The sequence below is a fragment of the Prionailurus viverrinus genome, chromosome B3, assembly GCF_022837055.1.
Source record: "Prionailurus viverrinus isolate Anna chromosome B3, UM_Priviv_1.0, whole genome shotgun sequence".
In the NCBI taxonomy this organism is placed as follows: Eukaryota; Metazoa; Chordata; class Mammalia; order Carnivora; family Felidae; genus Prionailurus; species Prionailurus viverrinus.
This window is the reverse complement of record NC_062566.1, coordinates 21,766,070-21,790,219: the sequence shown is the minus strand read 5'-3', so window position 1 is coordinate 21,790,219 and position 24,150 is coordinate 21,766,070. Positions and strand designations below refer to the sequence as shown.

The 24,150-nt window shown below is 35.8% G+C and overlaps 1 protein-coding gene and 1 long non-coding RNA gene across 3 annotated transcripts in view; one reads left to right on the top strand and one right to left on the bottom strand.

The window, feature by feature from the left end:
- The window catches only part of LOC125168816 (uncharacterized), a 31,329-nt gene extending 20,704 nt beyond the window's left edge, over positions 1 to 10,625 (top strand). The window contains exon 3 of the long non-coding RNA XR_007153310.1: positions 9,373 to 10,625. This is a non-coding gene — a long non-coding RNA (uncharacterized LOC125168816). The remainder of the gene's footprint in view (positions 1 to 9,372) is intronic.
- The window catches only part of GABRG3 (gamma-aminobutyric acid type A receptor subunit gamma3), a 704,379-nt gene that overhangs the window by 522,313 nt on the left and 157,916 nt on the right, over positions 1 to 24,150 (bottom strand). The window lies entirely within an intron of this gene.

The window sequence follows — 24,150 nt, the reverse complement described above, 5'->3', positions numbered from 1 at the left end:
CCTTCCAAGCTCAGGATTTATCTAAACATGGGAGTTAATATGTCAAGTACTTTCAGAGTTTAAGTTGATAATAAAAATATGTGAAACCCAGAAGAATTGACAGTGGCGGGGGGTGGGGGGTGTTGCACAGGAGCTGTGATGCACCAGAAAATTCAGGATGAGTCTAAAGGAGTTTTAATACATTATTTTTAACCCAATGTGTTATCAAATGAAAAACTATTATTAGCTTTTCTTCATTTTATTGCCCCTGTGTTCAAATTCCAAAAAAGTTGCATTTCATATGTTCATGATTCTTATGGGGAAAACTATCACACTAGAATAAAAAAAATAATGCCATTTGGGTGAGTTTTTCTTAACCTTGGATAAATCACATAGTTTTGCTATCATAATTCTCAAAAAGTATTTTCAACGTTTTTCTTCTCCAAAATATAAAAATTTCCATCTTCTACTTCATGAATGCAGCAATTGAATTATAGTTATCATATTTCTGAAGTGGAACAGAAGTACTGGCAAAATTATTTTTATTTTTTATAGTGCAGTGTTCCCTAACCATGAATGCAAATAAGTTTTCCAATAATATATGCTTCTCTTCCACTTCAGAAATATGATTTTTTCTCTACTTGTCCAGGAAGATAGACTTTGTCATCTCCTATAGGTTCTGTATTTGGAGAAGAATGCCATTCTACACATTGATAAGAGGCAGGTAGGAATATGGTGGGATAAAATTACTTCTTAATTGTGGCCTTCTTTAATGGACAAACTACTTAAACCTGCCATAGAAAGGGAATCATGCCACACCTTTTAATTTCATCTGTGACCCATAGTTACAAATGTATATAGTCCTACCCTTACACAAAAATCAGACTCTCGTCACTAGAATGCAAGAAGGAAAACAAACCCTTATTCTAAAATCCAAACCTCTCTGCATGAGAACAGACTGGGATGAGAAAAAAAAATACATCTCAGAGATACAAATTCTGGGAAGATGCAAGAGACACACCCATATTTCTATTGTTAGGTAAATGAAAATCCTTGGATATTAAAATAAAACAACATAAGAAGACCATGAAAAGAAGAGAGAAGAAGGGAAACCCTTAGGGCATCAGGAACCAAGGAGTGGTTTGGGGGTGAGTTCCTAGTGGTGTCTTTTCACCTCATACAGCCCAGACATGCAGCTGAAGCCAGCAACTCAAAAATATTGAAAATTCCACAAAGCTTGCTAAAAGACCAATAAGAGGTCAGCCTAGAAAAACAGAATACTTTTTAACAATAATCACTCCTATTTTCACTAAACATGACAGATTAAGTTGTGGACCCAGCCCCGGTCATGCCAACGAAGATGAGTGGGGAGCCTTGACTTTCACCCCTACCAGGTTATAATAAGATTCTCCCACCTTCAGCCAGAATGGTGTTAGAGAATGTTGAGATGGGACTTTATTTCCATTGGACAGCAATAAGCAATTAAAATGAAAAATAGAATGACTAAAATTTAAACAAAAATCTCACTGATGAGTTCAGCAACAGAATGAAGGGGACAGAGGAAAGAATCATGAAATTTAACATAGAACAATAAAAATTATACAATATGAAAAAACAGAAAGAAAAAAGACTGGAAGATAAATCAGATTTTCAGAGACCTTGTGGGGCTATTACAAAATATCTAATATTCATATCACTGGAGACCAGGAAGCAAAAGAGAAGAAAAGTGGTATGAAAAATACTCAAAATAAATTTGTTAAAAACTTCTCAATTAGGCTAACGACATATATCTACACATTAAGAAGCTTAGAAAACCAAAAGCAGAATGCATGCAAAGAAATTGAAACAGACACATCATAGTAAAATTTCTGAAAACTGAAGATTAAAAATATCTTGAAATTAGTGAAAGAAAAATGATACTTTATTTAAAAAAAGAAAACTTGAGTGATAGTGGATTATTCATCAGAAACCATGAAGGTCAGACATAAGTGGCACACATATTTCAAGTGTTTAAAGAAAGAACTATATAGCCCTGTATTTGGCAAAAATAACCTTCAAGAATTCAGAGGTATCCAAGACATTTTCAGATGAAAGAAAGCTAAGAAAAATTTTTACCAGTAGATCTACTCTAAAACAATGGGTAAAGGAACACCTCTAAACAAAGAGAATAAAAACAGAAATTACAGGACCACAGGAGAAAGGGAGTACACAGTTAACAAAAATATGAGAAAATACAATATATATTTTCCCTCTCTTCTTTATTCTTTTGAAATTATATTTGATGGTGGGTGCAAAAAAATACTATATTATGTGATTCCAAATGTATATAGAGGAAATACTAAGACAATTTTATTATAAACTGGGGAGGGTAAAGGGATGTAAAGGAGGTATGGTCTCTATTACTTCACGTACACTGGTAAAATTATGACAATAGTTACATGTGATAACTTATGCATATGTATAATGTATGTCCTAGAGCAACCACTGAATACATAATAAAAGCAATACACATGAACACTATGGATAAGTCAAAATTGAATTCTAAAAATGTTAAACTAATCTATGGAAAGGCACAAAACAGAAAATAAACAAATGAAATAAACAAACCAAAAATGGAAAACAAAGCATAAAACGACTTAAGCCTTAGCATATTAATAAGTACATGAAATGTACATGCTCTAAAGAAATCAATTAAAAGATAAAGATGGGCAGAGTGAATTAAAAAAACATTAACCAATTATATGTTACTTAATTCAACCACACAGATAAGTAGAAAAAGGATGGGGAAGATAAATCATGCAAAAGGTAATCAAAAGAAAGGAAGAATGGCTACATTAACATCAGCTAAAGAAAAGATAAAGAAAATTATCAGAGACAGGGTGGGACAATATATAATGATAAATGAGCTTCAATCTACAGAAATTTTAAATGTGAATGCACCAAACTACAGTGTTATAAAACATATGTCAAGTAAAAGCTGATGAAACTGAAAGGAGACATAAATAAATCCAATATTATAGTTCATGGCTTCAGCATCCCTCTGTCAACAATTGATAGAACAATCAGGCAGAAAATAAGGAAGGTAAAATTATTCATTCCTTTTAAGTGCTCACAGAATATACAGCAAGACAGACCATATCCTATGTGATAAAAAAAACAAAACAAAACAAAACAAAAACAAAAACAAAACCACTCACCAAAGGTAAAATAACTGGAATCATACAGAGTATGTTCTATAACCACAACAGAATCAGACTAGAAAGCAATAACAGAAAGATGACAGGAGAATTTCCAAACACTTGGAAACTAAACAATGTACATCTAAGTAATCCAGGTGTCAAAGAAGTCTAAAGTGAAATAAAAATATACAAAGAATTAAATAAAATTAAAAATGCAACATATCACAATTTGTGGAAGGAAGTTAAAGTAGGTATGAGTGGAAATTTGTAGAATTAAGTGCACATATTAGAAAAGAGGAAAGGGTGATAAAGTCAATATCTACTCTCTCATAGTAAGAACCTTGAAAAAAGGGGAAAAAGTAAACACAAAACAAGCAGAAAAAAGAAATTAGAAGAGTAGAAATCAATGAAATAGAACATACACACACACAACTACAGATAAAATAAAATAAAATCTTTGAAGCGATGACAAATTTGACAACCTCTGGTAAGACTGATAAAGAAATTAAGATAAAATATAAATTACAAAGGTAGAGACAATCACTACAGACTCTGAAGACGTCAAAAATTTATTAAGGCAGTATCATGAACAACTCTTCACATATATATTTAACAATTTAGATAAATGGATGACTTGTCCAAAACACACAAACTACTACAACTCACCCAATATGAAATTGATAAATCGAATACCTCTATAATTTCTAGGCATATTTGATACATAATTACAAATTTTCCGAGAAATAAAACTCTAGGGCCAGATGGTTCTTCAGGAGTATTCTATGAAATATTTAAAAAATAATACCAGTTATACTCAGTGTTTTCCAGAAAATAGAAAAGGGAAATTTTTTTTTAATTTTTAAATTTTTTATTTGTTTTTGAGACAGAGAGAGATAGAGCATAAACAGGGGAGGGGAAGAGAGACAGGGAGACACAGAATCCAAAGAAGGCTCCAAGCTCTGAGCTGTCAGCACAGAGCCTGATATGGGGCTTGAACCCATGAACTGTGGGATCATGAACTGAGCTGGCATCAGATGCTTAATACACTGAGCCCCCCAGATGTCCCAAAGAGGGAATATTTTTAAATTCATTTTGTGAAGATCCAATATTACCTTGATTCCAAAATCAGACAGACAGTAAAATAAATAAATAAATAAATAAATAAATAAATATTTAGGTGTAAATCCAATCAAACATATACAGAAATTTTATGTTGAAAACAATGAAGTGTTGATGAAAGTAATCAAATATATAAATAAGTAGAAAGATATTCTGTCTTCATAGATTAGAAGATTCAATATACTAAAAATGTCTTCTTTCCAAATTGGTATATAGATTTAACCAGTTTTTTTTTTTTTTTTAATTTTTTTTTTTCAACGTTTATTTATTTTTGGGACAGAGAGAGACAGAGCATGAACGGGGGAGGGGCAGAGAGAGAGGGAGACACAGAACCGGAAACAGGCTCCAGGCTCCGAGCCATCAGCCCAGAGCCTGACGCGGGGCTCGAACTCACGGACCGCGAGATCGTGACCTGGCTGAAGTCGGACGCTTAACCGACTGCGCCACCCAGGCGCCCCTAGATTTAACCAGTTTTTATAAAATTCTCTATATTTTGTATACATAGATATAAGTATTCTAAAACTTTTATGTAAAATATTATTTGCTTTATTTAAAACAATTCTTAAAAAAATAAAGTGAAAGGAATCACTCTACCTGGTATTATGGTCCACTTTGTAGTTACTTTGACCAAGACTGCGTGATATTGGCAAAAGGATAGACAGAATAAAGGAACAGAATAGGGAACTTAGAACTAGCCCACCCAGGTGTAGCCAACTTATTTTTGACGATGGTACAAATGCAACTCCATGAAAAAAGTATAGAAATAACTGGATCTCATAGAAAAAATATAAACCTTGACTTAAACCCCAAACCTTATACAAAATTAAGTCAAAAATATCATATATTTAATGTTGAATTATAAAAGGAAAAATAAATTGTAGGACACTTAGTCTGCATCAGAGAATTGTCATTAGAAAGCATTGACAACAAAATTATATGTTGAATATACAAAGAACTTTTATAACTCAAAGTTTTAAAAAATTAAATTAAAAAATGGGCAAAAGGCATGAAGAGATATTTAACACTGATGAAAGAAATCAGAGATCTAAAAAATGAAAAGTCAGACTGTTTTCATTAATTGAATGACTCAACATAATATAGATGTAATTCTCCTCAAATTGATGTACAGGTTTAATATAATTCCTATCAGAAGGTATGCAAGAAGCTTCACAAATCACGGCAAACAACACAGAAAAGGAACCAAAGACTGGCTGAACAAATTCCACAAGTAATGCAGAGAAGAGGCTACATTGAAGAGGACAGGGAGGGCAAGGAGTTGGTGGGAACCTAAACCCTATGGGTCACTGGAAGGAGGGAGCTTTGGTTTCAGAGAGGGGCAATAAACAGACTAATACACCTTGGAGACTACAAAGGGAATAGAAATCCTCCCATAGCATCCATTTGGCTTTGAAAATCAGAGAGGCAAAATTGTGTGAGTGCTTACAACCAATAGGACATAAAGCATGGGGACTTTAAAATCAGCAGGCTCAGCTCTGAGAAACCCATGAGGGTCATAGAAAGCTGAGCCTCTGTCCTTGAAGAGATGGCACAGCAAACAGCCTAAAGACAGCTTGGAAGCAACAGTTTGAAAGGTACCTAGGGCTTATGGGAGGAAGTGTTAGTTACTAATCTCAGAGGTCCCTGTGGGACTTCTCCAGGAACAAATGAGCTGGCAGGCACCATTTACCTCCCCACCCTTCAACATAAACACACAGCCACCTGAAGAAACCAGTGCAGTGCTGGCATTCACTGTCTAACTTGCTTACACCACACCTCAACCCTCCAGGCAGACCTACCTCAGTCCTAGCACCGAAGATCCTCTCCTCCAGAAGACCCGTCTGACCCACATGGAGTATGCACACTTTGTCAAAACTGAATCCCTCTCGCCAAGACATGTAGTATGGAATGCCCTAGCTGGCCCTGGTCTCTGCAGTGGCTGTACATCCTTATGGAAGAGGGCCTGCTTTGCACAAATTATGGGATCATGTCCTTGCCAACCATGTGCACTTTGTGGAGCACACACACAAATAGACATATAAATCAGTGGAACAGAATAGAAAACCCTAAAATGAATCCACAATGATATGGTCAATTAATCTTTGACAAAGCAGGAAAGAATACCCAATGGGAAAAAGACAGTCTTTTTAATAAATGGTGTTGGGAAAACTGCACCGCTACACGCTAAAGAATGACATTGGACCACTTTCTTACACCATACAGAAAAAAAATTAACTCAAAATAAACTAAAAATTATGATTAAAGACCTAAATGTGAGACTTCAAATAATAAAAGATCCTAGAAGACCACAAAGGCAGTAATTTCTCTGACACCAACCATAATGAACATCTTTTTAGATATGTCTCCTGAGGGAAAGGAATAAAAACAAAAAATAAATTATTGGGACTACATTGAAATAAGCTTTTGCACAACAAAGGAAACAATCAACAAAACTGAATGGCGACCTATGGAATGGGAGAAGACATTTGCAAATGACATAACTAATAAAGGGTTAGTATTCAAAACATATAAAGAAATTATAAAACTCAACACTTAAAAAACAATCCAATTAAAATATTAGCAGAAGACATGAATAGACATTTCTCCAGGAAGACATCCAGATGGCCAACAGGCACATGAAAAGATTCTCAACAGTACTCATCATCAGGGAAATGAAAATCACAACTACAATTGGGTATTACTTCACACCTGTCAGAATGACTAAAATGAAAAACACAGGCATAAACAAATGTCAGCAAAGATTTAGAGAAGAAAGAACCCTCTTCTAATGTTGGTGGGAAGGCAAACTGGTGTAGCCACTGTGGAAAATGGTATGGATGTTCTTCAAAGCATTAAAAATATAACTGCCCTATGATCGACTAATTGCACTACTGGATATTTGCCAAAAAAAAAAAAAATACAAAGACACTAATTCAGATGTATACATGCACCCCTATTTTCATATCAACATTATTTACAATAGGCAAATTATGGAAGCAGCCCAAGGGTCCATCAATAGATGAATGGATAAAGAAGATGGGTGTCTAGAGCGCCTGGGTGGCTCAGTCTGTTAAGCATCTGACTTTGGCTCAGGTCATGATCTCGTGATTTGTGGGTTCGAGCCCTGCAATGGGCTCTGTGCTGACAGCTCAGAGCCTGGAGCCTGTTTCAGATTCTGTGTCTCCCTCTCTCTCTGACCCTCCCCCGTTCATGCTCTGTCTCTCTCTGTCTCAAAAATAAATAAATGTTTTTAAAAATTGAAAAAAAAAAAGAAGATTGTATTCATGTATAAGGGAATATTATTTGGCCACTAAAAAGAATGAAATCTTGTCATTTGCAATGACATGGATGGAGATAGACAGTATAATGCTAAGTGAAATGAGTCAGAAAAAGACAAATACATGATTTCACTTATATGGGGAATTTAAGAAACAAAACAAATGAACAAAGAAAAGAAAAGAGAAACAAATCATGAAACAGACTCTTAACTACACAGAACAAACTGATAGTTACCAGAAAGGAGGTGGGTGAGAGGATGGGTGAAATAGGTGATGTGGATTAAGAAGTGCACTTGTGGGGCTCCTGGGTGGTGCAGTCGGTTAAGCGTCCGACTTCAGCCAGGTCACAATCTCGCGGTCCGTGAGTTCGAGCCCCGCGTCAGGCTCTGGGCTGATGGCTCAGAGCCTGGAGCCTGTTTCCCATTCTGTGTCTCCCTCTCTCTCTGCCCCTCCCCCGTTCATGCTCTGTCTCTCTCTGTCCCCCCAAAAAAATAAACGTTGAAAAAAAAATTAAAAAAAAAAAAAAAGAAGTGCACTTGTGATGAGCCCTAGGTGATGTATGGAATTGTGGACTCTATACTGTACACCTGAAACTAACATAAGAGTATGTTAACTACAATGGAATTAAAATTAAAAAAAGGGTCAGGTTTCTTTTGTTGTTATTGTTGAGGTAGAGACTATTATAAAGTTTATATTGAGATAGAAAGGAACTAGAATAGCTAAACCAGTTTTGAAGGGGTGACTGGGTGGCTCAGTTAGCTAAGTGTCTGACTTCAGCTCAAGTCATGATCTGTCGGTTCATGAGTTCAAACCCCATGTCGGGCTCTATGCTGACAGCTTGGAGCCTGGAGCCTGCTTTGGATTCTGTGTCTCCCTCTGTCTCTGCCCCTCCCCCACTTGCACTCTGTGTGTATGTCTTTCTATCTCTCTCTCTCTCAAAAATAAACATTAAAAATAAATTAAATAAATAAGTTTTGAAAAAGTAGAATTTGGAGGAAATAATTGATTTTGTAACTATGTTAAACAATACTGTATGCTATTTGTGGCATAACATACATAGATAAATACAATAGCAGATAGAACCCTGAAACAGACCCACACAAACGCAATTGAAGAAGGTTTGAAGAGAATTCAGTGGAGGGAGGAAGATTCTTGTTCCATTAAATGGTGTTGTAAAAATTAGACATTGATTTAAAAAAAAAATCAAACCTCATATTGGGATGTCTGGTGGCTCAGTTGGTTGAGCGTCCAAATTCGTCTCAGGTCATGATCTCACGTTCATGGGTTTGAGTCCCACATCAGGCTTTGTGCTGACATCTCAGAGCCTGAGCCTGCTTTGGATTCTGTGTCTCTCTCTCTGCCCCTCCCCTGCTCACGCTCTCTCTCCTTCTCTCAAAAAAATAAAATAAAACATTAAAAAATAAAAAAAAAAACTTCATACCTTATACAAAAATGTAATACAAAATGAAACAGCAGCTTAAAGAAAAACCATAGGAGAAAATCTTCAAGATCTAGGCCTATGGGAAAGGTCTTGTACTGTCTTCAAAAGCATGAACCATAAAAATATAAATTGATAACTTGACTTCATCAAAACTAAAAACCATGTTTGGTGAAAAACCTTTTTAAGAGGCTGTAAAGATAAGCTGGGATAAAATATTTGCAAGAACATAATTTACTAAAAACTAGTATGGAGAATATATAAAGAACTTTTAGAACTCAACAAAAAGCCAAAGTGAGTTTCATTAGGCTAAAATTATATGCTGGTAGGAGTGTTTATTTTGGATGCCCCAGGTGAAAATATGTTTCTTTGCCTTTTTTAGCTTCTAGAGAGCTCCTGTATTCCTTGAGTATTATCTTTCTTCCATCTTCAAAGACAGCAATGGTGGGTTCAGTCATTCTTACCGTAAATCACTTACATCGTCTTCATTCTTAACATCTCTTTCTCTGACTTTCCTGTCACTCTCTCTTATAATAATCCTGTGTTTATACTGGGTCAACCTAGGTAATCCAGGATAATCTCCTCATATCAAGATTCTTACCTTAATCATAGCTTCAAAGTCATTTTTCCAGTTGAGATAAGATATTGAGAGTATCTGGCATTTAAAACATGTTAAGTAGGCTATTATTCTGCCCAACATATTATGAAATGATTCAGTAGTAAAAGGAACCATCAGTACAATAACCTGGATCAATCCTCAGAGAAGTATGCTGAGTAGAAAAAGCCAATCCCAAAGATAGTATTCTATATGATTCTTTTTCTACAATGATCTTGAATTAACAAAATTATAAAAATGGGTGACCCATTAGTTGTTGTCAGGGATTGAATAGGGAATGAGAAGAAAATGCGTGTAGCTATAAAATGGCAAGATGAAACACCATTGTGGTGGTGGAAATGTTATATATTTTGATGGTACCACTGTCAACATTCTGAATGTAATATCATACTACAGTTTTACACAATGTTTTCATTTGGAGAAAATGAGTAAGGGATACGGGGGACCTCTTTAAAATTATTTATTATTGCACATGAATCTATAATTGTTACAAAATAATAAGTTTAACATAAAAATGTTTATCTCAGACATGTTATGAAAATCAATAAATTAGGAAATGAGATGCTTCACAGTCCATCTTAATCATTACCTAAGCACCCAGAAAAAACACTCCTGAATTGCTCCTTCTGAGAGCTCATGGTCTATTCAGCAACTTGGAAATATACTGTCTATGCTAAAGTGCTTGTTTCTTTCCAGGCATCCACTTCATCAAGGCGCTACTAAAAATTTCATTTAGGGAATCAGAAGAGTGGTCTGTATTGGAAAAAAAATTAAGCAGTCAGCTTGAGGGAATCTAGGTCCCTTGTCTACAGTCTGCAGTAACAAGTTGTGAGCAGATGATTCACAAAATTTATTCCTATTGAGTAAATAGGAGTTATATGTAAAAACAACAGGGTTCAGTAGTGATATCATTTATTTTGAATTTTGGCTAGGATCAATGCAGTAGGTTCTTTCTCTTTCTTTCCTTCTTTCTTTCTCTCTCTTTCTTTCTTTCTTTCTTTTGATTTTGTATTCTATGACTTTGCTGAACTTGTTTATTAGTTGTAATAGCTTAATTTTTTTTTGGATTCCTTTTATTTTCTAAATGTAAGGACATATCATCTGAAAATAGAGATCGTTTTGCTTCTTTTTTTTTCCAATAAGATGTGTTTTATTACTTTTGTTATTGATAGATGCCTAATTGTCCTGGGTAGAACCTCTAATACAATGTTGAATAGAAATGGTGATAGTGGACATCTTGCTCTTGCTCTTAGGGTGGATGTTTTCATTATTTTAATCATTAACTACAATGTTAGCTGAGGGTTTTTTATAAATTTCCCTTTATCAGGTTGAAGAAGATACCTTCTTTTCCTAGTTTGTTGGATGTCTCCATAATCAAATAATGCTTGATTTTGTCAAATTTCTTTTCTGCATCTACTGAGATGAACATGTGACTTTTGGCCTATTCTCTGAACATTAAATTTTATACTCACTTTTGTATATTGAACTATTCTTGTATTCCTAGGATAAATCTTATTTGGTCATTGGTGTATAATCAAATTTATATGTTATGGGATTCAGTTTGTTACTATTTTGTTGGGGATCTTGGCATATATGTTCATAAGGTATACTGATCTGTAGTTTTCATCATCTTGTGATGTCTGTCTGGTTTTTATATCAAAATAATATTGTCCTCATAGAATGAGTTTGAAAATATTCCCTTCTCTTCAATTTTTTAAAAGAGTTTGTGAAAGAATTGTGTTAATTCCTCGTCAAAGTTTAGGTAGAATTCACTACTGAAGCTATGCAGGTCTACAGGTTTTTTTTTTTTTTATGAGAAGGCTTTTAATTACTAACTAAACTTCTGTATGTGATAGGTCTATTCAGATTTACTTCCTTTTAGAAAAAATGTTACTGAGATATACTTAATATACAAAAAATTTTCACATATTTATACATAATGATGTGTTTAGACATGTGCATATATCTGTGATACCATTACCAGAAACAAGTTAATAAACATATCTATCACTCCAAAATATCTCTTGTGTCACCTGTATGTGTATGAGTGTGTGGTAAGAACACTTAGCATGAGATCAACCTTCTTAAGTTTGTCTTTATTTTTTTTAAGGATAGAGAAGGAGAGGGAGAGTGTGCACACTGGGGAGGGGCAGAGACAGAGGGAGAGAGAAAATACAACATACAGAAGAATGAAACTTGACCACTTTCTTACACCATTCACAAAAACAAACTCAAAATGGATAAAGGACCTGAATGTGAGACAGGAAACTATCAAAACCCTAGAGAAGAAAGCAGGAAAAAACCTCTTTGACCTCAGCTGCAGCAATTTCTTACTTGTCACATCTCCAAAGGCAAGGGAATTAAAAGCAACAATGAACTATTGGGACCTCATGAAGATAAAAAGCTTCTGCATTGCAAAGGAAACGATCAACAAAACTAAAAGGCAACCAATCAAATGGGAAAAGATATTTGTAAATGACATATCAGACAAAGGGCTAGTATCCAAAATCTATAAAGAACTCAACAAACTCCACACCTGAAAACCAAATAATCCAGTGAAGAAATGGGCAGAAAACATGAGTAAACACTTCTCTAAAGAAGACATCTAGATGGCCGACAGGCACATGAAAAGATGCTCAACGTCGCTCCTCATCAGGGAAATACAAACCAAAACCACATGGAGATATCACCTCACACCAGCCAGAGTGGCTAAAGTGAACAAATCAGGAGACTATAGATGCTGGCGAAGATGTGGAGAAATGGGAACCCTCTTGCACTGTTGGTGGGAATGCAAACTGGTGCAGCCGCTCTGGAAAACAGTGTAGAGGTTCCTCAAAAAAAAAAAAAATAGATCTACCCTATGACCCAGCAATAGCACTGCTAGAAATTTACCCAAGGGATACAGGAGTGCTGATGGATAGGATCACTTGTACCCCAATATTTATAGCAGCACTTTCAACAATAGCCAAATTATGGAAAGAGCCTAAATGTCCATCAACTGATGAATGGATAAAAAAGTTGTAGTTTATATACACAATGGAATACTACTTGGCAATGAGTAAGAATGAAATCTGGCCTTTTGTAACAATGTGGATGGAACTGGAGAGTGTTATGCCAAGTGAAATAAGTCATACAGAGAAGGACAGATTCCATATGTTTTCACTCCTATGTGGATCCCGAGAAACTTAACAGAAGACCATGGAGGAGGGGAAGAAAAAGAAATGGTTAGGAAGGGAGGGAGCCAAAACATAGGAGACTCCTATAAACTTTTTAAAATATTTATTTTTGAGAGAAAGAACGAGAGATAGAGAGAGCTCATGCATGAGCAGGGGATAGGCAAAGAGAGGGAGACAAGAAGTTCCAAGCAGGCTCCTCTCTGTCAGCACAGAGCCTGATGTGGGACTCGAATTCACAAACTGTGAGATCGTGACTTGAGCGGAAGCAGGACACTTAACTGACTGAGCCACCCAGGCACTCCTAATCTTATATTTATAATTGTATCCTTAATGTGCACATGTGCTATTCTCAGGATCAGAGGTATATTTCTTATTAAATATTTGACAGTAAATAAGGCTGTGCCTCCTCCCTTCATTTTGCCCTAGTCTTTATCCCTAGAATGACATAACACCGAAGTCAATCATCCTATGTGGGTAGATGGGCACCTCATAGGTGAAGGGTAAGGAAACCTGATTTCTCTCTGCTTATTATTAAAGAGGAAGAAGCAGCTGTCCCATGACCCTCTTGACAGGATTTCCTTGGGAATGTAATAGGTCTGAGACCTAATTCCAGCCATTTGGTAACTTGATCACCTTAGAGATGTCTCCAAGGTTTATTCATTTTTAAAATGTAAATACCTAGGGAGATAGCCATCTTAGTCCTCCCAGAACCCTAGAGTTTAACCTAGGATCTGGTCTGAGCTGTAACTATTTGGCCTTCTTTGTGGAGATAAAAGATGTGTTATTGTCATTTCAGATCAGAGCCAATTAACTAAACAAATGGCTAGTGATCTAATTGTTAAGGTGTGTGAGATCTGGCATTTAGAGGACTAGGGCCTTTTATAGAAATGATAAGAATTACAGGAACATCTTATTTTTCCATAATCCCAAAGGTTAACTATGTCAGATGTCAGAAAATAAGCTTTTATCTACTACTATTCTACCTTACAACACCACCTCCAAAACAGGACACATGAGCCTACTTTTATGGATAGGCAATTACAAAGAAATAACAACAAAAAGGGGGAAAAATGCAGCAAAGGCTGATGAATGTGAATCCCAAAGGAAAAATATGAGAGACCTAATAACCCTGTAGTGAAGCACTCTTTTCCACCTCCACCCACTTAGAAATTCTCACCAACTTTTTAGTAATTCATTCTCAAATATAAATGGTACTAAAATGCCAGGGAACCAGAACCATGAAGCAGACAATAAGATAAAAAGACAAATAAATACTATGAAATGTAGAAGAAAATATCAAAGTAACTATAACATCCTCAGGTACCTTAAAAAAAGTCAATGTATCCATAAAATAAAAACAAGATGCTATTGGGGCACCTGGATGTTTCAGTCAGTTAAGCATCTGACTCCTGATTTCAGCTTAGATCATGATCTCACGGTTCGTGGGTTTGAGCCCCTCACTGACAGTGTGGAGCCTGTTTGGGATTTTTTCTCTCTATTTCTCTGCCTCTCTCCCACTCATGCTCTCTCTCAAAATAAATAAATAAACTTAAAAAAATCATGGTGCTATTAGAAAGGAACAATAAGAAAACAACAAAGTAAAATCTTAAAAAAAATATGTGATAATTTCTGAAAATTCAATAGAAAACGTAAACTGAAATTGGGGTAATTTCCAAGAAGGGAAAAATTTACAAAGATAAAGGAGTAATGAAAAGAATATTAGGTGATTAGTCTAATGCCCAGTTAATATCAATTCCAGAAAGGGAAGCAAAAAAAAAAAGTGGTAATAAAATTATCAACTAAATACTGCAAGAAGAAATTTCAGAACAGAAACAGAAATAGCCAAGATTGAAAAGGTCCCCGAAATTCATAAGATAGTGAATGTAAAAAGATCAATTTCAGTCATCTCATGGTAGAATTTCAGAAGGCCAAGAATAAAAGGTATTTCCCAAAGCTGCTAGACAGAAGAAAAAAAATCACAAAAGCATAATTAATTAGAATGATCTAGAACTCCCTAACCAACCAAACTGAAAGACAATGGAACAATGTCTTCAGAATCCTGAGGAATAATGATTTTCAACTCCTCATTGGAGCTTAACCAAAGATGAGGAAGGCCTGAGATCATAGATAGAGATGTCCAAGACCAGAGGGAAGTGATGCTCAAGGAAGATCCTAGTGGAACAAGTATCCATCAGGGTTACCGCACTCCCACCCATACCAAATCTACATGAAGCACTGCAAGACCAGGACTCTAAGAGGTGGGGGATGGACAAATCATCAGACAGAACTGAATGTCTGGAAAACTGTTCTGAGAGGTATTTTACAAACTGTTTCAGGATATAGGAAGATTTTGTGATGCTTTCCAAGAACATTGAGCCTATAGTAGGAAAAAAAGGTCAATTTTTTATTCCAAGGAAAAATAAAGAGTTTGATGAGAATGGACATACAATTACAGTACACTAATCCATGAGCAAACAGAATTTACATGGTCAAAAGAATGAAAACTCCTATTATGCGTTTATCCAATTAAGATGCAGTTACACAGGGAGGGTAGAGATTATGGAGACAAGCTGTGAGTTACCTACAATTCTCAGCAACCATTATAGGAAGTCAATAGTCTGTGTCTAAAATTGAGTTAAAGAGATAGAATATGCACATTAGTCTGAACTGCAGAGATAAATATTAGAAAAAAAAACAGCTAGAAATGTTGAAAGAGGTTGCCTGTAGAAAATAGGATTAGGAAGGGAAGAATAATTTTTTGTTACATTTTAAATTATTTACAAATAACATAAGTAAGACTAGGAATAACAAGTTAAATGAACCCAAAATAAAATTTAGAAAAGTAAAGACATTTCAAAAGTGCTATTGTATAACTCCTTTTACAGGGGCATAAGCTGCTATGTCAAATCCTTAATAAAGGACTTTGTCACATACCCTAATATTGCAGATGAACAAACAGAAAGAAAACAAAAACAAAAACAAAAAACTTAAACAGAAACAAAGTAACTTTCCTGTCCCACCACCACCAAAGGAAGACTAATAAAACATAAAAAGTAACCTGAGCACAGGCTGAATTGTCACAGAATATCACTTTATAAAAGAGAAAAACAAATGTACTCAAGTAGTGGCCACAAAGTCCTCCAAATAAATATGAGCAACTCCTGTAAACTGTTTGAAAAAAAGAGAAAAAGTAGGTAGTTTGTATTACAAATTGTTAGTCACAGGACATCCCAACTGTCTTTGCCCCAGTATATTATGCATTAGTCTTGATTGTCCAGAAAGGATGCACAAGGGTGTTTAGAATACCTAATATTAAATGGACATTGATATAGTTATTACATCAAAAATTACATGATTTTGCCTATATAAAGTGAAAGTTTCAACAATTACAACAACATAATATGATTCTTCAGCAAGATCTTTTTTTGGGACAGAGGAGCCACAATAAAAAACAATAAAGCAATAATGAAGTAGTGGATTATCATTTTCTACTTTGGTCTTTTATCTATTTCCCCTTAGACCATTGGGAATTTGGTTGGGAGGTCCTTGAGTGACACTTAGCTTTAATATTCCAAAATATGTGCTCACTGGGATATTTCACCCTAGGAAGGGAAATCTTTTCAGAACAGAGCCCTTGGCTTTCCTCTTTCCTTCACTGCAGTGATGTTTCCTTTTCTTTTCATACTATTTCACTCCATATGCTTCTTCCTCCTGAATTCATTTAAACATTTTGATCTTGGCATTTTCTGGAGACATTTTCATCAATTTCTTTCCTTCATCACAATTATCTCATGATAGTTCATTAATGATCCAAGCATCCTTCTCACCTTCATGGCATGGCTGGACTAAAAACATGGAACCTGGCATTTCTTTTGCTTCAAGATATCATGTGGCTGTGGATGCCACTCTCATACTGTACCATGTGCTTCCAGATCTTCATGATTCCCATTTAGAGTCAAGAAAATAACTGAGGGCCTCTCCTCAAGGCACAACACTGGACTTTCCATCTCCCTTAGCTCTAATAGGAAACCTAAAGTCAGTGCTGGAAAATTTGACATTATTTGCTCTGACTCACACAATTAGCGTGCTTGAGACATGGTTTACCTGATACATCAAAATCATCATCCTTAAATGTCTAGACCAAGTCTTGGACAGCAGAAGCTACAGAGAAGTAAATGTAAAACAAATTAAGATGGTATGCAGAATTCCCCTTGCTGCTTATGAGAACAGACTGTGTTCAAGTACATAAGAACATCTACTTGGGAAAATTGCCATTATCCATCCATTTAAAGAAGCTCTACCTAGCCACATATTTGGTTACTCTCAAAGTTATTTAATGCATTCCCTAATTAAGATTGGTTGATGATTCATTGTTTATTTACATAGAAATACACACCCACGCATAAACACACCATATCTTAATCACGGTTACCTAAACTTGTGAAATTTAGCATGATAAAAAAGAAGCTTCTCTGCCTACATTGCCACTGACTATTTCTCTTCACCATAGCTGAAGTCACACGTTTACTTATCAATATAAGTATATTTTGAGTACAAATTTTTAGAGGAAATTACTGATCTTGTTTTCTACGAAGTCTGAAACTCCCATATTATCATTGTTGGTCATAATTAGTCTTATCACACTTTGGAAAATTGACTCTAATGTGGGAAACACCATTAATGAATCCTTAGACATTTGTATCTTTTTTTTTCTTTTCTTTTAATCAATAAAGGACCAGCTCTTTGAGATTTGGAAGTGAAACACAAAAGCTTCAGCAATGATCACTGTTTCCAAGGAAGCTTTGATGATCTTAAAGAGGAAATCACTTTATTTTTGTCATATGCTTTGGAAGAAATGTTAAATGGCAAAATTCCAACTATGAGTGCAAGATGATCTCTGTGGAGAGTGAGACCAACATGAGCTACAGAATTTCAGGAAGGCTTCTTGAAGAAGGGGTTTGAGAGGGATCTGAAACCAGGACAATTTGTGCCTGTGGTCATTCTGAGGAAGACAGTGCACAGTTGGGCTGAGGTGAAAGGACAAGCCAAACATGGGTGGGAATAAGCCACAAACTAGTGTGGTGACTATACAGGCTTCAGCAGATAGGATGAAGAGAAGGCATCTCGATAGAAAAGGCATATCACACTGCAAAGCCGTCAGAAGCCAAGCAGAGGAAGCTAACCTTGAATGGAGGTGGTGGTACAATTGAGCAGACAGTGCTCACAATGGTTGCTTTAGTGGTTCCCCTGACAAAGAACTGAAAAGGGAGATGTCTTTTCAATACTATGAGAAGAGGGAGTAGCAGCAAACTGATACACTTCAAGAATAGGCTGTTGCTGTATCTTGGACAAATCTCTGCTTTGCACCTGGTACTTGCTCTCTAATTTGTGCATGTTTAATTTGATAACATACATTTTTAATTCTGGTCTCTGGCCAATCATCATGGTTATAGCCAAGGTTATTTCTTACATTCAGAATTCCCTAAGGGATGAAATAAATGAGGTATAAGAAATGTTTTTCTGATGCCTATGGACAAGCTCAGAGATGCAAAATTATCTTTTATTTAAGTATCAGGAGGTAAAAGACAAACTATTTAATTACAGGAAGGCCTTAAGTACCAAATAATAATTTTCTTTGGTTCATGAGTAAACAAATGTTGATTTTCTGGAATTAAATGTTTAAAAAGCAAGTAGTTCAAAGAGGTCCAAATGTTTGGTATTCTGTGAGAAATTTTTAAGCTGTGCAGGTATATGGATCGTGCTGAAACATGAAATATGATAAATTCACACTATAAGATGAACCTAGGTATTTACATTAATAAAAATCATTTATCATTCTCACTAGCAATCCGATTGCATTTGCTGCTTATAATAATTTGCTATCCAACTTTGCAAGTGACAAGTTCAGATAACTCACACAAATTGCCTAATGGAGAAAAATTCCATTGTCATAAGAATTAATAAAATGCTCTCCCATAGAAGTTTATATATGGATGTTAGAAAGCAAATTATATACTTGGAAGCAGAGCAACTATCCTTTGTTGCTATGAAAGCATTTTATTAGGTTTCCATTCCAAGGTGGGAAAGTTTAGAGAAGGGGAGGACAATTCACAGCTCTGGATTGAAACACAGGCAATCCACAGGCTGTCTCATGAGCCCCTTGTGTGGTAGCTACAGGAAGTCACCCCATGACTCTGCAACTGGGGGTACAACACCCTCCCAAAGGTGGGAATTTCTATAAGTAATAAACACTCAATGAGGAGAGAAGTTTGGCCATGGAGAACCTGGAAATTTATAGGCATTTAATTCAGAACACTTTCTAAAGAAGTAATGAACCTATTTAAAAACATCTTAATTTCTCAACAGGCATGCAAAAAGGGCAATTAAAGCATGACCATATTCACTTTTCTGTTCTCTATTCTCGGGCAGAAGAAACCTCAAAAACTGGAGTGAAACTAGAAGTCAGAAGCAGAAGGAAAACTGGGAAATTCACAAACATGTAGAAATTAAACAACACATTCTTAAACAACCAGTGGATCAAAGAAGAAATCACAAGGAAAATTTGAAAGTATTTTGAGACTAATGAAAATAAAAATATCGCATGTAAAAACTTGCAGAATATAGTGCAAGCTGGACATGTAGAGCTGTAAATGCTTACAGTAAAAAAGAAGAAATATTGCAAATAGATTTAAAGTAAGGTAAAATAAGAACAAACTAAACCCAAAGCTAGCTGAGAGAAGGAAATGAAAATTAAAGCAAAGATAAATTGAGCAGACAATAGAAAAACAATAAAGAAAATCAACAAATCCAGGAATTGGTTCTTTGAAAAATATCAACGAAATTGACAACCTAAGAAAAAAATAAAGAAAACTCAAATAACTAAAATAAAAAATGAAAGGGGACATTATCACCTATTTTACTGAAATGAAAAAAGGATTATAAAAAAGTACTATGAAAAACCAAATACCAAAAGATTGTATAATCTAAATGAACGAAAATTTCCTGGTAATACAACTTATCAAGACTGAGTAATGAAGAAATAGAAAATCTGAACAAATCTATAACTACCAAAGGGATTGAATCAATAGTATAAAACCTCCTAATAAAGAAAATCTGACAAACTACATGGCTGAATTGGTGAATTCTACAAAACATTTAATGAAGAATTGACACCAATCCTCTTCATTTTTTTCCAAAAAAAAAAAAAAAAAATGAATAGACGGGAACACTTCCAAACACATTCTAGGAGGCTTGACACCAAAACCAGACAAAAACACTCTAAGAAAAGAAAACTACAGACTAACATCCCTTACAAATATTTATACAAAAATCCTCAATGAAATATTATTAAATAATATTATTTAACTATTATTAATTAATTATGAATTATTAATAATTTAATATTAATATTATTAAATATTATTCCATAGCACATTAAAAGGATTACAGATCATGACTTAGTGGGATATATTCCTGGACAACAAAGATGGTTCAACATATAAAAATCAATGTAATGTGCTTCATTAACAGAATGAAGGAGAAAACGCACACACACACACACACACACACACACACACACAATCTTCTAAACAGATGCAGGAAAAGCATCTGACGAAATTCATTACCCTTTATTGACAAAAACACTAAACAGACAAGGAACAGAAGGAAACAAGCTCAACATAATATAGAAAACATATAAAAAGTCCACAGCTAAAATCATACTTATTAATAAATGACTAAAAACTTATCCTTTCAGATCATGAACAAGCCAAGGATGCACATCTTACCACTTCCATTTATTGTACTACTGGAAGTCCTAGCCACAGCAATTATGAAAGAAAAAGAAATTAAAAGATAGCCAAGTTTGAAAGGAAGAAGTAAAATTATCTCTTCAGAAAAGGAAAAAAAAAAGCACATGATCTTACATGCAGAAACCCTAAGATTACACACAACACATACATGATTAGGACTATAAACGAATTCAGCAAAGCTACAGGATGTAAAATCCACACCAGAAAATCAGTTGTGTTTCTATATACTAGCATTGAATGATCCCAAAAGGAAATTAAGAAATAATTCCATTTATAATAGCATAAAAATAATAAAATACTTAGGACTTATTTTAATCAAACAGGCAACAACAACAACAAAAAATGTACATTAAAAGCTACAGGGATGCCTCGGTAGCTCATTTGGTTAAGTGTCTGACTTTGGCTCAGGTTATGATCTCATGATTCATGAGTTTGAGACCGACATGAGGCTCTATGTGGATAGTTCAGAGCCTGGAGCCTACTTCAGATTCTGTGTCTCCTTCTCTCTCTGCCCTCCCTCACTCATTCTCTCTCTCTCTCTCTCTCTCTCTCAAAATAAACACTAAAAAATTAAAAAAAATAAAAACTACAAAAAGTTGTTAAAAGAAATTAAAGAAGACACTAATAAATGGAATTCTGTGTCCATGGATTGAAGGGCAACATTAAGATGTCAACACTACCTAAAGTGAAGACATTATGATAAGTGAATTAAGCCAGTGACAAAATGATACAGATTGTATGATTCCACTTGCATGAGACACCTAGAATAGTCAAATTCATAGAGACAAGAAAATAGAACTATGGTTGCCAGCATTCGGAAGGCATGGGGAATCGGAGTCATTGTTTAATGAGAGCAGACTTTCAGTTCTGGAAGATGAAGAAAATTCTTTGGATAGATGGTAGTGATGGTAGCACAAGTTGAATTTACTTAACCACACTGAATGGTACTCTTAAAATATTTTAAGTGATAAATTTTGTTATACATGTTTTAATACAAGTAAAATAGTCCCTACAAAAGTATCAGGCTCTGCTCTGACAGCATGAAACCGCTTGGGATTCTCTCTCTCTCCCTCTCTCTCTCCCTCTCTCTCTCTCTCTCTCTCTTTCTCTCTCTCTTTATCTCTCTCTGTCTCTCTCAAAACAAATACTTTAAAAAAATTAATGTTAATTTTTGAAGGAGAGAGAGACAGAGTGTGACCAGGGAGAGAAGGAGACACAGAATCCAAAGCAGGCTCCAGTCTCCAAGCTGTCAGCACAGAGCTCAACATGGGGCTCAAACCCACAAACTGCACGATCATGACCTGAGCTGAATTTGGATGCTTAACCAACTGAGCCACCCAGGTGCCCCTCAAAACAAATAAATTTTTTTTTAAAGTTTAATTTTACTTAAACATGTCAGAACTTAAAAGTAGATATAAATTCCATATCTTCTCATTCTCAACTGTAATACAACTGTAAATACAATTTTATAAGCAAAGTACATAACTCAAAATTAATTAAAATATCAAATAGACCTTGTTAAAATAATGAGACACATGGTAGTGTTTTGTAGACAGTTAATTATAACTGCTTTACTTTCCTCCATTGGACATGGATAATACCTGCCATTAATCACAACAAATCAGATTTTAAAGAAGGAAAGAGGACTTTCCCTCCATACATCATTAGATGTGTGTTAGTGGTATTGACTGTGATGTCCAAGTCACATCTGTTGCTCCTCATTTCATAATCTCGTATCCACACACGTGATTTTGAACTGGCCTCTCCCTGACTTGCTCACAGGACAGAGTATGCCCCCTCCATCTTCACCATCATCCTTCACACACCTAGAAACCAGGTGAGGGTTTCTATTCTTACTGAGAGTTATGTGCTATCCAAATCTGCTAAGGCCAAAGGCAATTTTTATTGTGATCACATGTACTTTTATATAAAGTACACATAAAAAAAGAAAGAAATATTGTTTCTTTGAAAGCTAGGTTCATGTTCACCACACAATGAAAACGCACTGGGGATCTGGCACTCTGTTTATCAGTGTCTTTGAATTCTCACTCCACCTTAAAATATAGGGATTAGATTTCATAGAAGAAGCTGTGATTTCTGCAAAAAAAGGAGACACAACCTCCAGTAAGAATCTCTATTCAGGGACTAGCCTTGGTTCAGGATCACTTTCCAGGGGCTGGCTAAGGTCCACACCTCAGTGGCCTTGAACATTCCAGGTGTCTCCTGCTGGTGTTTTCTGGCTACCCAAGGTTTCATACGTCCTTAACTCTGTGGGCCCAGGTTACTGGAACAGCCTGGAACCAGTGTTAGTGTTGTTTGCCAGGGCAGAGGCAAAGCAAATGCTAAAGAGTGTACAACTGACGATTAAATGTGAAAGTGGTATCAATCTTGGTCTGAACTAGTCCCCTGGCCCTACCCAACTATATGGATCTAGAAAATACAATCTCACCATATAACAGGAAGGTTGAAGGCAACAATATTTTATGAAAAGCACTCTAGTCACATGTGTTTGGATTCCTTTCCTTCCTGCAGGGGAAACACACTTACCCCTCTACTACAGGGGAGACGACCCATGGATCTTTTTATTCATGGCTTCCAGCTTAAAGCTCCAGCATTTCTGTGTAATATGCAGTGTTTTCTGTCAAGTACCAGATTCAGTTCCTCTTTATCTGGAGATTCAGAACTAAAATGACCAGTTGCCTGCCTTGTCTTCCTCTCAATGGGAAGATGGCAGTAACTTGTCTGTACCAATGCTGTGAAGGGTGCCAACTCTTCAAAGGTCCCCACCATTCTCAGACAGGATCTCCCCAGCCCATCGTTCTACACGGCTTTGGCTTTGTCTTCCAAGGCAGAAGTGAAATTCCCTCTTGGGCCCTTCTGCAGCAGACACTGGAGAATATTCCTTCTTAGGGGCTGAGCAGGTTTCTTAGCCCTGCTCATAGATTTTTAATGGGTTATTTTAAGTTTCACAGAGTCACATAAACTTTGTTCAGATTCATGGGCTTACGTGTCTGTGTTTGGGATTGTTTTGGCAGTGTGTCTCCTGAAATCAAGTAGGCTTTTTGAAGCACGATGCCACTAACAGCACATGCTCACAGCTGTTCCCACAGCTGTGCCCTGCAGCTCTCTTTCTAGACACACTAGTTAAATGTAGCTTGTTTCTTTGCCTCCTCTCTCTATGCCTTCAACCTCCTCTTTCTTGCCATCATTTCTTCTCTCAGCTGTGTGTACTTTCAGTGTGGGTGCTTTGGCCAGTCCATGATCCAGTGTGAGAACTACATCTGTATTTCTTTCTTTGAGCCTTCATGCCCAGTTGGAAGGGCTTATTGCATACCAGCTTAGGTAGTGATTGCAATGGCCACACTCTCACTTGTGTGTTTCCCACTGGCCTATTAAAAACCAGATTTTGTTGATCAAGATGTTGCTCCATTTTAACCTTTGGAGTTTGGAATCGATAAGTAATCACCTTTTTCCATCTGGTAAATTCCTGAATTTGCAAACTCCTTTTAGTGCCTTAAATTTCTGCTCATAAACAACCACTTGCTTCTTTTAATGCT